Source organism: Bacillus rossius, chromosome 1, assembly GCF_032445375.1.
Source record: "Bacillus rossius redtenbacheri isolate Brsri chromosome 1, Brsri_v3, whole genome shotgun sequence".
NCBI lineage: Eukaryota > Metazoa > Arthropoda > Insecta > Phasmatodea > Bacillidae > Bacillus > Bacillus rossius.
The window spans coordinates 340,732,819-340,748,596 of NC_086330.1; the positions used below are offsets into that span (position 1 = coordinate 340,732,819).

At 41.9% G+C, this 15,778-nt stretch overlaps 1 protein-coding gene across 1 annotated transcript in view; it reads right to left on the reverse strand.

The window, feature by feature from the left end:
• Positions 1-15,078, reverse strand: part of LOC134528124 (uncharacterized) — a 53,906-nt gene extending 38,828 nt beyond the window's left edge. The window contains exon 1 of the mRNA XM_063361432.1: positions 14,988-15,078. The gene's annotated coding sequence lies outside the window, so the exon portion shown is untranslated. The remainder of the gene's footprint in view (positions 1-14,987) is intronic.
• Between the last annotated feature and the right edge of the window lie 700 nt (positions 15,079-15,778).

Consider the following 15,778-nt stretch of genomic DNA (forward strand, 5'->3'; position numbering starts at 1 on the left):
CGTATATGCCATGTGTTGTTCAAAGTTACAATATCTTTCTTGTGGTGTTAGCAACTGGTTTCACAAAGGAATCTCCTTGTAAAAGTACAGAATTTTGTAACACAAGATTCAGGACAGCCGCCCACTCCGCAGACGACCGCGTGAATGGCCTGCGACGCCGCGTCGGTGGCGCTCGTAGCGGCGACTGGCGGAAGCTCGGTGAGCGCGCGACCGGCCCGGGCGTCGGGAAGCCTTCTTTTCACAGACGTGAGAGCCAAACGCCCGATCGTGCATCTTCGGTTGTTTTTTTTGGTTCATTGTAAATAAATGTGGCGATGTTGATAAAAGGATACTAATGGTCAATTAGGTTAGGTTAGCTATATTATAAATACTTGAAAACATTGTGGACGGTTGATTTGGTTAGGATAGCTACATTAAAGATACGAAAAAACAAAAAAAAATTGGTTGTCTGTAAAGTCGGTTTACGGACGATAGTTTAACGTGACGTCATAACAAAACATTGATGAAATGATTGCGTACTTTTATGAATAAAATTGAATCATTTTTATTGAATTATCACTATTTTGTATGGATACAAAGGAGTGAAATGAAATCTACAATTTAATTGATAAATTTACTTTTATTTGCACTCATTAATTCAAATATGTTTATTACTTTAACGAAGAGATTATTTTAACTATAACTTTTATACATGTTTGCTATTTAACTTCTTCCAATCTGTGTTATTCTGTTAAGGATAGGACGATGATAGGAAAAGTAGGAAACGAATGGGAGTGTTTCAAGTTTAATGTGCCTCGAAAAAGTCAAATCGATGGTGGTTCCAATCGAGTGGAAGAGAGATACGGCGCAAGCGTACAATGAGTGTAACGGGACACAGCGTAACGGGACAATGTGTGTAACGGGACACAGCGTAACGGGACAATGTGTGTAACGGGACACTTTTTCGTGCGTGCAGCCGGCGTTCATCGATTTATTAGACGTTATCACGACAAAAACATGAACTTCGGGGAACTTCGGGTTTCGGCTCTCTCGTCCGTGAAAAGAAGGCTTCCCTCCCGGCGACCCTAGCGGCTGATCGCCGCGCCACACTTCCCTGCGGGCGGCCCCGGAGTCACGCCTGTCGCGTGACGCCACGAGACCCCGCTGTCACGGCGGCGCGTTCCGCACTCGCAGCTGCAGCTGTCACGGCCAGGTGCGCTCGTGGCCTGAACACCGCTTCCTCTCGTCACGACGACTAGGCACGTTGCACGTAGTTGATGTTGGCTACCCTGCGCCTTCTTCTTGCTTCTTCTGAACAGATTCCTTTCTTTTATTTTGTTAATTCTAAGAAGTCCAGTGACTGATATATCATAATCATTTTTTGACGTGACAACGTCTAATAGATCGATGAACGCCGGCTGCACGCACGAAAAAGTGTACCGTTGCGCACATTGTCCCGTTACGCTGTGTACCGTTACGCTCATTGTACGCTTGCGCCGCATCGATCTATCTCTCTTCCACTCGATTGGAACAACCATCGATTTGACTGTTTCGAGGCACATTAAACTTTAAATACTCCCATTCGTTTCCTACTTTTCCTATAATCGTCCTATCCTTAACAGAATAACACAGATTGGAAGAAGTTAAATAGCAAACATTATAAAAGTTATAGTTAAAATAATCTCTTCCTTAAAGTAATAAACATATTTGAATTAATGAGTGCAAATAAAAATAAATTTATCAATTAAATTGTAGATTTCATTTCGCTCCTTTGTATCCATACAACATAGTGATAATTCAATAAAAATGATTCAATTTTATTCATAAAAGTATGCAATCATTTCATCAATGTTTTGTTATGACGTTGTCACGTTAAACTATCGTCCGTAAACCGACTTTACAGACAATCAATTTTTTAGTTCTTAGATATTCCTTGCTGAGTAGCGTGTTTATCATGGTTTGATGTATTACAAAAAATTGCGAGCTTAGTATTTCGGTACTCGCCGGTGATCTGTAAACAACCTAACCCTGGTAACGAGGAGATTAATGTGTTCTCATGTTGCAAATACGAAACTGGGCACGTTAATTCAACGAAGAATTATTAAAAGTAACGCCGAGCGTGAGAAATATACGTATAGTATTAATATTTTGAGGGAAAAAATGTAAAAATGATTGTCTCCTGTCTAAAAACTAACCATAATTGTGTTTAACAATATGGTAATAACCTAACCGAAACGAACCAAGGTTATGTTAAGCAATTTTTCTCAAAGTCGGTGCAGTTGATGCGCTTCGGGTAGTTTCGGAATAGTTATGATGCAGTTCGTGCACTGGTGTAGGCAGGATGGCTTAAAAAAAATAAAAAAAATAATAAAGTTAGAGGTCTCTTAAAAAATTTTATTTTGTTTTCTGAGATATTCTTACTTTATATATAAATTTATTAAACCAACAGATTAAATGATTCCTTGGTGGCCGAACAGTTAAGGCGTTTAGTTTAGACTATTTTTGAAGATAAGCACTATCGAGCGTGGTTGGTACTCTGCTGGATGACCACGATTTTCTTGTTTTTCAGGTTTCTGAGACTTAAACGCAGAGGCAAGCATCGTGGTTACGCATTTTCGTTTCATATTCACGAAATCGCTCCTTCCAAATGCCGTATACCGAGGGATAAGATGTTTACACTTTGAAAAAGCATGTGTACTTGGCAAACATAGCAAGGACGTGTGAGTCAGAACCTTAAAAATGCTTAAAGTATTGGCGTATCCGCAGCCGTTGTCGTCATGGAAGTGGTAGCGGGAAAGACACGGTGCCAAACAGCGATGATACAGATCGCCCCACACCCTGAGTCAGGCACGTAGAAGGAGAAGGGGGGGGGGGGGAAGCAACGGAGCCGGACCACTCGCTTCCAGGATTTTAAAGAAAAAAAACCGAATACAGAATAAGAAAATTATAGTTACTTTTATATTATTCTGTAAGGATTATTGTTAACAGTGGCATATAATGAGGTATTTCCTCGCTATTACAGCCCAACATGCCTCGTATACAGAAGCAACAGGAATTTTGTTCCCAAGTGTCTGCCTATATTTGATGCCGGTTTGCATTATTTCATACAGACGTGATATATGAGTTTCGTGTATTTTATAACATTAATATGTGTGTAATTACAATTTATTTTTAAAAAAATTAGACTTATTGACTCAAGTACGAAGTATTAAATACAACTAAATAAAAACCAAAATACCATGTTCAGTTTTCCTTTGTCAACAACAAAAAAAAATATTACCTTAAATTTCTAGTTGTAAAAGTTGGAGTAGTAAAATCTACTATTCCCTGAGAATTTGATTTTAGTGCGACAGTATATTTTCTTTGAAAATTAAATTATAAAGTAAACTTGTTCATAAAAGAAAAGAAGATATATATATATATATATATATATATATATATATATATATATATATATATATATAGTTTATACTGGATCCTTTACCAGCACAATTTTTTTTTTGGTTACGGCTTTTTTTTAAAGCGTTGTAGTACTTTTCGTTACGATCTGACGTTTTATCGCCTCGACTTACTGTAATGGCTATTTCTCGGGGGTTACTCTGCTGGACGAGTCGTCGGAGCTACGCCCGACACCGTAATCGCCGACGCGCTCCTGGGAGGAAGTGGGTCGCTGGCACGGCGCTCATGAACTCTCTCTCTCTCTCTCTCTCTCTCTCTGTCTGTCTGTCTCTGTCTCTCTCTGTCTCTCTCTCTCTGTCTCTCTCGGAGTGAGACCCGCCGACCTCCTCACCTGTCGCGGCGGTCGGCCAGCAAGTCCGAGGCCGCCGCTGTCGACCACGCCGCGACAACGCAGCACGCATCCAACGCAGGATAATCACGGGGCGTTTATAACGTCTCCGGGTTTTCCGAGTGGTCCCAGAGATATGCACACACACGGGTGCGCAGAGCTTCAGGAAAAAAAAAAAAAAAAAAACAACGTGATATGAAAACTACGTGATACATACCGAGTGGCGTCTCTCAACGAAAAGCATTTAAGAATTTGTTGAGGGCCGTAAAAGGTTCTGTTTCCGGATTAAATTTTTTAACTGTATTTTTAGGACAGTGAAAATGGCTAAGAAGGCGTGTTTTCAGAGTAATTTTTAGGCATAAAACAACCGGTACAGATACTTGAAAGTACTTAAGGGACTTGCATTACACCGTTATCTTCATTTCTCCGCCATATGATGTTTCGTTCACCGCTTAAATTCCATAGTTGTCCCTTTGGACGACGAGAAGACTGCGCGCCAGTTCCGAGCCTTACGCGTAGAGGCGATTCCGCGCTAGAAGCACCAGCGAGCGTCGCACTTATCATTTCGCCTCACTAAAACAGATTCATTCACCCCTGACTAGGCGGGTCCCCCTTGAGATGGGGATTCCTTTGAGTCAACGAATTGTCAACCTCATGTTAGCCGAACGGTTAACGGAGTAGTCGGTGACGATGATGCGGGAGTGGGTAGCCTCAACCTCTCATTGTAGCTCCTCCTCTAACAACTCCGAGTCGCGTTGAGATTGAGTGTCCATTTCCTCTGTGGCTCCAGCCATTCGGGGAGTAGTCGCCGGCACGTCCACCACGTTAAACAATCACGTGTGGGGAGAACTACTGGGCTCGTAAGGGATAGCCCAATTAAGTTTTATTTATTACTAATGTATAAACAATAAATTTAGTTACTGCGCTCAAGATTTCTGTCCACAACAATTAGTCATACACTGGTATTTGAAACATTAATACTTTCCACTGGAGCTTGGCTCGACAGTGGCTCGCTCTTCTGTCCGCCTCTGTCCGCTTCCTTCGCACACTCACCCACGCCGCGCGGGGGAGTTGAATTGTTGCCCCTTGGAAGGGCAGCCCATCAGGATTTTTCTGACAGTAGTGTTTTTGAAAGGTTGTCTGAATTGTTGCCCCTTGGATGGGCAACCCTTCAGGATTTTTCTGACAGTGGTTAGTTTGTAAAGCTTAGGTTAGGTTAGGTTAGGGGCAACTATTCAGGATTATAAAATTACGAAAATAGATGTATTTTAAGATACTGGAAGGGCTGCCCTTCCAGTCACTTTACAAACTAACCACTGTCAGAAAAATCTTGAAGGGCTGCCCATCCAAGGGGCAACAATTCAAACAACCTTTCAAAAACACTACTGTCTGAAAAATCCTGATAGGCTGCCCTTCCAAGGGGCAAGTTTTCAGTATTAGATATTTAAACACTTAAAGAAACATGTTTTCAGAAATTTGGATGGGCTGCCCTTCCAGTCGCTGTACAAACAAACCATTGCCAGAAAACTCCTGAAGGGCTGCCCTTTCAAGGGGCAGCATTTCAGTCACCCACACCGCGCCACAGCACAGTCAACTATCGCTCGTCGCACCCGATTGGCTCGCCAGGCCTTCACTCGCAGGTATCGCCTCCCGATAGGTCCGGCTCGCTCAGCAAGGGCCACTTGCCCTCTTCACCTCTCGCTGATCGCACGGGTATCACCAGTATCACTCACAGAGGGGGAGACTCTCTCCGCTGCTCCGCTCTTCGCTCGGAACTCTCGCGGAGGCCGGCGTCGTCGCTTATATACCCGTGGCATCCTTCTCGAAGGGACCAGAGCGGCTGTGACGTGTCGCGTCATCCCGGGCTGATTGACTGACTGTCGTTCATTAAGCAATAAAGTCCCAAAAAGTCACCGACCTCACAACTTGAAATTGTAAAACAGCAAAAAAAAAAATAATAAATTTCCACTTCGGGCTTCTTTTGATCATTCATATTTATAAATAAAACAAATGAAATTTTCAATAATTTGATTTTAAAGTGAACGTTTAACAAGTGTAAATATCGTCTACGTCTCTAAAAGTTTTCGGAACACTTCTCTTTAAAATATGGCCATCGAAAACGCAAGCTAAAGCGCAAGAGATTTGGAAGTTGAATAATACTTGCGTTGTGTTATTGCGTTTTGCGTAGTTTACAAACCGATTCTCTAAAATAAGTTTGTTGAAAAACTTGCATCTTGCGTAGTTTACAAACTATGCCTAATGCAAAGAACGCAAGAAGCAAAAAGTTCAACTACGACTTTTTTTTTTTTTTCAAATACCTGTTGCACACTACGCAAGACGCAAAAACCGCATCGCATGCAAGGTCAACTTCCAACTTCTTGCGTTTCGGCCGGCGTTTCCGCCTTCTATATTTGAAGTAAGGTATTCTAAGAACTTCTTAAAAATAGAAGGCTACGATTTTCTAATGAAAAGAATCCCGATTATTTCTCTCTCTCAATTTTACAGTTCCAAGTGGCAGTTAATTTTTTAATGTTCTGCTACTTGAGCATTTTATGAACCTAGTTCTTTTTTGCGTTTTTTTTTTCGTGTCGCATTCTTGCGCTCTTACGTTTCTTGCGAAGTTTATAAATCTAGTCTTAGGATGTGTCCGGATTAAAGTACGCAGTTGTGTAGCTACTTGCATCCTTTCGTGCTTCACTTGGGCACTTGACGAATCAGCCGACCATACAGGTTGTTTATGTTATTTTTTTCAACAAATAATTTTGAAAAAGTTTGACCATTTATTTTTAACATTTTATTTGTGTAACGCCAATTTACGGAAATTAACTCTATCATTCTATTTTTTGTTTCTTAGCTACGATTGGCCAGAATGTGCATGTATGTGTAGGAGCTTCCTTACAAACATGTTAAAAAATTTTTATTCATGGTGTCGATTATTATTATATATATATAAAAATTATTTTATAAGTTACTTAAATATTTAATCAAATATAATCTACAAAAACATTTTTTTTTCTCCCTAAATGACGACATTTCTATAACTCGTATCACGCGAGAGATATAGACTCGTTTACTTCCGTACTTGCATAATTTATAGTTTCAGTTAGGACAGCCCTTCCGAGACGTCACTTCCGGGGATAAGTACGCGTATAAGTGTGTACACTTCAGGCGAATTCCTGAGCGACTGAGCTGCTTCCGGCAGGGAACGACTCAACAAGAGACTTCGACTCCCAGCCGAGACTCAGCGGCGAGCTGAGGTTGACCGAGTTCGCTCGCGACGAGCAGTTATGGTCAGTGGTAAAACTCGCCCGAAGTGGTTGAGACTCCTCAGTGGCCAGTGGGTCAGGGGCGGGTCCTCTCCGGCCAGCAAGACACCTGCTGGCCAGGTCCTTTCCAGCGGCGCTTTCCGTTTTCATTTCCCTTTTTGACGTGAATAGCCTACGTCTTTAAAATTGCTTCCACAGCGGGAGGCAATACAAAAAAACGAATGATAGCAAAATCTGGGGATACAGTTTGATGTTGCAGCTACATATCTATCATCTCCATCCAAAATTTAATTACACCACTGGATAGCTAAAGGACCAAATAATTCGTTATGCTGAGTGAGGACTGAAGCATCGCGCGCGGTGGAGGGGGAGGCACCGCCATTTTGAGGTAATTTTGCTGCGTTTCGAGATTTCCATTTAGTATAACTTTTGACTCGGAGAAGCTACGACGTTCTTTGGAGTTTCAATCGTCGGCTCTCGTCAAAACCTATCGATTTTGTATATAAAACATTAGTGTAAAATAGTTACAGTGAATAGACTATATATGGTGTTAAAATAAAAAATATATATATAATCAAAAATGTATAAAGTCGGCCTATACGCGACTTCTTGGTTTTCAAACATGATTATAACATACATATAATAGCGTATTTTATATTTTGTATAGAAAATATTACCTGTTACGTACACGTATTCACGTACAAAACACGGCCGGGTCCATTACACAGCCACACCCCAATTTTTTCCCCACCCAGTTTCCTGTGAAAAATATGTACATTAATGGGGAAAAGGAAGAACTAACTTGTATTAGCATGTAATTTCAATACCCTCACGACTTCAAGTTAGTTGTTCACGATTTTACTTTAGAAAAACTTTCAAATTTTGTGTTGGCTAATAATGACGCGATTTCACCAAAAGTTGATCGTTGGAGTTTACAAGAAGATTTACATGCGTATAATTTCTCAGGAAAATAACATCAAAATTTCTTAACATGAATTTAGAATATCATCGTGGAAAAATAAGTTTCATATTGGCTTGATAATGTTGTTTCAAAGATTTTAATTTTAAAAATTTACCTAGGGGAGGTTTACTGCATGCATATCCCTCCTTTCTCGGCCTCAGCGGTAGGGCCCCTCGAAGTCTAAGGACGCCAGCTCCCACGCTTCGGAGACCACTCATTACGGTGAGGTAACTTTAGTCCGACGTTCTATGTCTCTGAGCATCCTTTAATCCGGCACTAAAGCCTGTCACGTCACTGCGCTGCATGCGTGTTTTAGTTCTCTCGGAGTTCATCGTTAAGTGTCGGTTTTCATTCCAGTGCAGCGCTCGCCGGTTTCCTAGCGGATTGCGTTTCAAATCTCACGGGCACATTTCCGTATCGGACCTTTTAAGAACAGTTTCTGGATCACGGACGCAATGCGATGTCAACGACCTTTTTCTAAACACTGAATTTCTTCAGTTTTTTTTTTTTTTTTTTTTTACTTTCTACAGAGCAGCTTATTATAAATTGTCCTTAAATCCTTTATAAATATATATTACCTTTTATTTGGTATTCCCGCCATAACTGTATCTCGATTAGTGGAAATGATAAATTTTGACATATATATTTTATTATTTCGGGAGGAGGGAAATATATCCCCTTTCTCCCTGTGTATTCCCGTCCTAACACCCCCCCCCCTTTTTTTTCCGGATCCTGAAAAAAACTATCAAAATCTATTATTTCCACTACTAACAAAAGGAAAGAATTTGAAACCAAGCAGCGGGAAAAGTGGTTTTATCCTTCTCCCCTCCCAAAAAAAAAAAATAAATGAAATTCTGCGTTAGCTCTTGGAGTTGGATAGTTCTATCGTCCCGTGTTGAAGAGTTTCACTGTGACGAGTAGGTACGTCTGGCAACGCTGGGGTCACGACCGCCGACAGGTAACCGTGTCACCGACGCCAGCGAAGCGGGTAGCCTACAGTTCACAGAGATGAAGGCCACAGCCACTACCCGAACATTTCCGACATTTTACGAAGCACAAGGTTATGTTAGGTTAGTTCCGGTCAGTGTAATATATAATAGTAATTTATTATTTTTTTCCGCGAGGGTAAGTTAGGTTAGGCTATCAAAACTGAAATGAAAGTTTGGTTAGCGTACAGTTATTTTTTTTAAAAATAATATATTACCTTAAAATAAATAACTTTTTTTTTTTCACGAGTGATCGGCAAATTTCGGAGAACTTCGGAACAGTTCGGGTGTGGCTCTCATCCCTGTGAACTACTAACCATCATCAGACATGGTCAAGCACCATTTCCGTAATGTTTTTGGTATTACAATATGGCGATGGCGAAGTTAAAAAAAAAAATGTTTCTTTGACTACGTCAAAGAATGCTGTCTCATGACAATTACTTAACTCCATGCTTTTTTTCTATACACGTAACGTCCGCATCTTTTGAAGTTTTCCATACAAATCATTCGAAATATATAATGGACAACGCAAGCCGAAATGAAGAAAAAAAATTGTAATTTGGGCAACGCTTCATTGTTCAAAGTCCTTCCTTCTTGGTATTCTTGAGATATTTTTCGTTTCTCGCGTGTTTTAGAAACCCCGGCCGTAAGTCGCGCGTGCCACGGAAAACTTTGGCCATCCGGGAGCGAAACTTCCGTGTCCGTCTCGAACTCCCGTTGCGCACGCCGACAGAATGACGCAACTGGCTCAGCAGGGTGGCGTAACGGCCATTTCCGCAGATCATTGCGAGCCGGGCGGATGAGAGATCTCCCACGGCGGGGAGCGGCCAATCAGACGCAGGGACGCCCACGCGGCCCAACTCGGCCATTGGGTGAACGAGTACGCCTACTCCCAGGGGGCGCAAGAGGAGGGGGGGGGGGGGCACGGAAATGTGGAGGGGGGGGGGTCGAGAGTTTTGCACGTGGGGTTAACAGATAACTAGAGACCTGTAAAATTCGCGGATTCATTTCGCGATAGGATATAGTCCAAATACTTTTCACATTATTTTGCTTCAGTGATTGGGCCACAGTTCATCTGAAGGACTCTGGGCCAATGAAAAATATTTAACAGAAGAATTAGCGAATCACGATCATTCCAGTCTCAACAGGTGTTACGAGTCGGTAACCAATCAGCAGATGTAATTTGCACGAGTGCGTAGAGGATGATGGAGTCTATCCTTCAGGGATTTGAAATCGCGAATTTTACAGGTCTCTACAGATAAGTCATCTACGGATACAGTGCTTGTATGTTGTATGCTGCCCTGCATGCAAGCAATAAGCAGAAAACTTAAAAATATTAAGTTTCCCATACGACATGGTTTTGACATCAAACTCGTTTCACAGACACGCTTTTGCACTTTTGCACGTACAGACAAGCCCCCCTCAGTGAAGGGCTTCTTAATTCTTAGGGAGGCCCGGGTCCCCCTTCCTACAACCCTCAATTTCGATTCTGAATATCTACGTATTAAAGCTCCCACCTACGTGGGCTTCAGAAAAAAACATGCGATTAAAAACTGTTATAGATATCCGAGTGGTGTCTGTTTACGAAAATTATTACGTGTCTGATTCCGTATTTCGATTTTAAACTGTATTTTTATAAGAGCGAACATTGCTAAAACGTGTGTGTTTAGTGTAATTTTTAGACATTAAACATCCGGTGCATGTTCTTGAAACCACTCACGGGAGTTGCACCACACTTTTATCTTAATTTCTCCACCGGATAATGTTATAGCTACCACCCCACTATCATAGTTCGCATATGCCTTGCTCTTGGAGGCGATACACGCTAGAAGCTCCAGGGAGCATATATCATTATCTTTCCGCCTCACGAACACACGTATATACCTCTGACTAGGCGGGCCCCTTAGGCGGAAGAGGTAGGAAAACAAAAGACGTAATTATAGTTAACAGTTTTTTTACGACATAACCATATTTTTTTTTTACTTTTAATATCTAAAATGTGCCATCATTAAGGCAGATTTTCAAATTGTTATTACATCATATTTACATTCCCAAAAAAAAAAATCCAATTCTAAATGCCAATGTCTCCACAGCGAAAACTGTTTGAAACAACCAGTAAAAAAATATATATGTAGTGTTTTTATTTGATGAAGCCTAAATTGAAAATCAAACGATATAAAATTGTTGTGGTATGAAAATATTAAAAAAATTAATATGACGTATTTCTGTTATTGTATTGAGTTCGCCATTTGCCGTCTACCCACTCATCGGAAGTTCCAGGGATCGCTCGACTTCTACCGAGGCGGTCTGGGTGTTGGCTTGGCACGGCCCGGTTACGTATAAACTGTTCTAAGAACATACATCACCGTAATGGCGCTAGTGCGTGTATCTACGTTAAGCACTACATGGTCAACGTATTTTGAACGGGTGTAACACTCGAGGAAAAAAAAAATGCAAGACTTTCGACCGGCACTATGCTCGGCATTTAGAGCTGTCAGGTCGGGCATGGGCGTCGCAACCGGGGGGGACACGCCCCCCCCCCCCCCCCCAAAATAAAAGTCTTCAATTTCGTCCCCTCCAATAAAATATTTAGTTTCGTAGTTATTTTAAAAATATGATTTCTGTGATACAACCCATATGTTGCGCATGGTGCATTTAGTCCAATCGTGGTAATGTGAGCACTTTTTAATTCGGATCTTCGTGTAAAATCAAAATCTGGTCCGATACCGAATACAGATATGTTAACTGTGTTTTTACAAATTTGTTCTCTGAAAATATTTTTTATAAAAAATAAATTATTTATTTGCAACCAACTATAATTAAAATTTAGGAAAGAAAAATGCCTAAAAACCTCCTTTTTGCACCTTCAAACCCCAAATTTTCCCGGGGGAGGACCTCCGGACCCCCCGCTTTTTTTCCCCCAGGAGATGTATATTCCTCAACAACTTAATCAATTGAAGTTCCCCCCCCAAAAATATATATCCTTGCGACGCCCATGGGTCGGGGACCAGTCGCGTGAGGCAAGCCTCGCACCGGACGCGCTGGGCGGTCGCCGGCGACCCTGTCAGCGTGTTCTCGCGAGGGGCCGGAACCAAAGTGTCTGCAGGAGGAGGCGACGGCTCGCGAGGAATGTGCCGTCGGCTTTCTCCCCCCGCGCGGCGCGGCGGATCTGCCCGTCGCCCCACAAACTGGCGGGGGTGACTCACTGCCCGCTCGTTATCGCGCGCCCTGGCCCCTTTTTGCAAAACCAACCGGGAAGTCCCTCGGAGTGTCTGTCTTTTGAGGAAGGGAGAAAATTAGGTGCGAAAGAAAAAAAAATTGAAATATGAGAAATATTTTTTTTAACGTACGGTAATGACTTGATTTTTAAAAATACATGTCAAATCTCACAAAATTAAAGCACAACAGAATTGCAGACGTATAAAACCGCAACAACATTTATTAAATTTAAATAAGAAAAAAAAAACAAATCAGCCTATGACTTTGAACTTATTAGTTGAATAATGTGCTGTTTTAAAACCGATAGTAAATAAGCTTGGATTTGTGAAATTGAATGATGTTTTGGGGGAACTGGAAAAGGGAGAAGGGAAGAAGGGGGCTGCTTAAGATTATCTGTCCAGAGCGCTAGCTGCCTGGAATCAAGAACTGGGTACATACACCCTGCGTCTTGACGTGGACACGTCTTCAAGTTCTGGTACGAATGCTGGGTGCCATTCCGAAATAAGGCCGGGTTTATAAACTACACAAGAATCGCAAATACGCAAGAAATGCAAGAGGCAAAAAGTTCAATAACAACGTGAAGTTTTCCGGAAAAAAAAAAACTTCTTAAAGATTTAGCCGATATGTACATAGAAGTAAACGACTTTTGTTTTTATTACTTATAACACGTTTTCACTTGTTAAAATTGTCGCACATTCCATATTGTGAGGGGAATAATTTTTTTTTTTATCCAGTTCACAATTCCACGTTATGGGGTGGACGACGCGACACCTTGCGACTTGCGTCCTCTTTTTTTTATAAACCAACGTGAGATTTTCTTGCGTTGGTAGCGTTTTGCCTTGTTGCCTCGTTTCGTTCCTTGTGTAGTTCGAAAACCCGGCCTGGTGAGCGACACCAAAATTGTCGAGTTTGGAACGACGAGTGTTCGGAGACTAGTGTTCGGAGACTAGTGTTATAGTGTTCGGACACTAGTGTTCTGTGACTACGGGTCTGAGGACGACGGGGAGAGAAGCGTTCGGCAGAGGAAGGCTGAAAGCAATAAGCGAACCGGCCGGAACTTAATCGCGCGGGGGCGCGTGTTTGGAGTCAGTGCATGCCAATAGGCGTGTTGTTGTACCTCAAGGCACCCGCCTAACCTGTGCAGAGCTTCAGGAAAAACCACGCGATTTCGAAACTACTGAAGATAACCGAGTGACTTTTGTTTACGAAAAGCATTCGATAGTTCGCCGAGGGACACAAGTAGTTTTGTTTTCTTTTTAGAAGAGTTAAAATGGCTAAAAAGGTGTGTTTTCAGAGTAATTTTTTTTAGGCAGACTCTTGATAGTTCTTCAACGGACTTGCGTTACACATTTATCTTCATTTCACTTCCATATAATGTTACGGTCAACGCTCAAAATCCATAGTTGTCATGCACGACGAGAAGTCTGCACGCCAGTTCAGAGCCTTGTGCTTAGAGGCGTTACCGCGCTAGAAGCACCAAAAAGCGTCGCGCTTATTCTCCCGTCTCACTACACCCTTGACTAAAGTGGCCCCTCAACCTTTGTGGGGCTGTGGACCGTTTACAATTTTTTTTAGAGAGGGGCCTTACTGCGTGACCTCTGGTTGAGGGGGGGGGGGGGGTGTTTATGGAATAGTTATCAGGCCCTCCCCGGAATATATATATATTAAAAAAAACTCTTTAGAGCAACTCTTTAGAGCTTATCTGGAACTTAAATTTCGATTATGGTTGTGCTGATTTTTCTGAAAAATTTTGATGTCGTTATTAAAATGCGTTTACATTATGTAATGAAAAAGGGTCCACAATTTAATAAGAAACAATTTACGCGACAGGTGCGTCGGTAATAAAAATGGCCGGTGTGGGGCGCTGGTCTTTTCCGGCTCTGGAACCAGCTCTGTAGGTATACAATAACAAGATATATTTTGGTCAAAGAGAGAGACGTATTCAAGAAAACATAAGGTCAGTATCCCCGAAAACTTACAACAATTTTTTTTTAAGGTATTTAGGCTTACAGTTTGAACGTCACGTATGTCATTAGACATGGTAACTAACATTGAAGCGGGCTAGGGGAAATCGGAGAAGGAACCATCCCAACATTTGATTGAAGTAATTTCGAGAAGCCACGATAATTGAGAGCAGCTTGACCGGACCGAGATTCGAACCCGAGTTCTCCGGGGCGCGAGATGAGTGTCTAAACGCTGCGCCACCTTGCTCCGTGTCTTTAAGTAACATATAAAAAATATAATACTACTTGTTCTGATGTTTTATCAGCTGGGGCAGTCAACGGGAATAACCAAGGGGGCGTATCCAGCTCAAAACTGAATATTGTATTGTGTAAAACACCAAATACAATCGAAAAAGTTTATAAACACAATTTTCATCCCAAATATTTTCAATAAAAAGGTTTATAATTTCATGGACCAGTATTCAATATCAATTTCCTAAGTATATGATTTAAAAGCACACACACACACATACATACACACACAGATATATATATATATAATTTTTGGCATGTTACGCTCTCATCGTAAAAATTCATTCTATCATATTTTTTTATAACGTGCCTAAAGTATAACCTAAACACATTTATATTAAAAACATTTGAAAATACACTTGAAACAGTTTATAAACACAATTGTTATCACTAATATTCTCAATAAACAAATGTTTTTCTAATGATAATGGACCAGTATTCAATTTCAATATCGTAAAAAAAATTCCCATTCATAACGCGTCTAAAGAAAGAAGTGTGACTTGGACAGAAATACGTGCGCTGCGGAGGACTCACCTGTGCGATCTCGCGGTCAGGACTCCCGGGACAAGGCTGCGCGCCGCACCTCCGTCGCCCGAGGAAGACACTCGCTCGTCGCGGTCGACGGCGATCTGGCGCGGGCCAGCCGGGTGCTTACGGTACCTTCCTTCCCGCCCCCAGGTACCTGGGTAGGGGGGAGGAGGGGGGAGACCCCCACTGCGTGCGGCAGTGACTCATCTCCACCTTACCTCGCCCCGCCAGGAGGGTCTTCCGGTCCTGGGTCCTGCCGCTAGGGGAAAGTGGCCCCTGCCCGCATCCCCGGCTGCGGCGTGACGTCTGCGGCGACAACTAACTAACCCCCTCCCCCCCCCCCAAACACCGCGGTATCCGGCTGGTGGGATGTCCGTCGCCCGCGCCTTACGTCTCGGCGGCAAGGAGGTCGCCGGGGAACCGGACACGCTCGTTCGGAACATCCGAGACTCGGGACGGGTTCATAAACCACCACGCTACCAACACAAAGAAAATATCTCACTGTGGTTCATCAAGCCACGCAAGTCACACAACTACACAGTTTAAAATTTAAAAAAAAAAAAAAAATTAAAAAAAAAAATTGGTTGTCTGTAAAGTCGGTTTTTCGGACGAAGTTTAACGTGACAACGTCATAACAAAACATTGATGAAATGTTTGCATGCTTTTTATGAATAAAATTGAATCATTTTTATTTTAATAATAAAAGAATAAATACTTGAAATTATACTAGTAATAAGATTTTTAAAATGCAAGAATAATTAACCTTTATTGCCGAAATTGTTGTAATAAGCAATGAA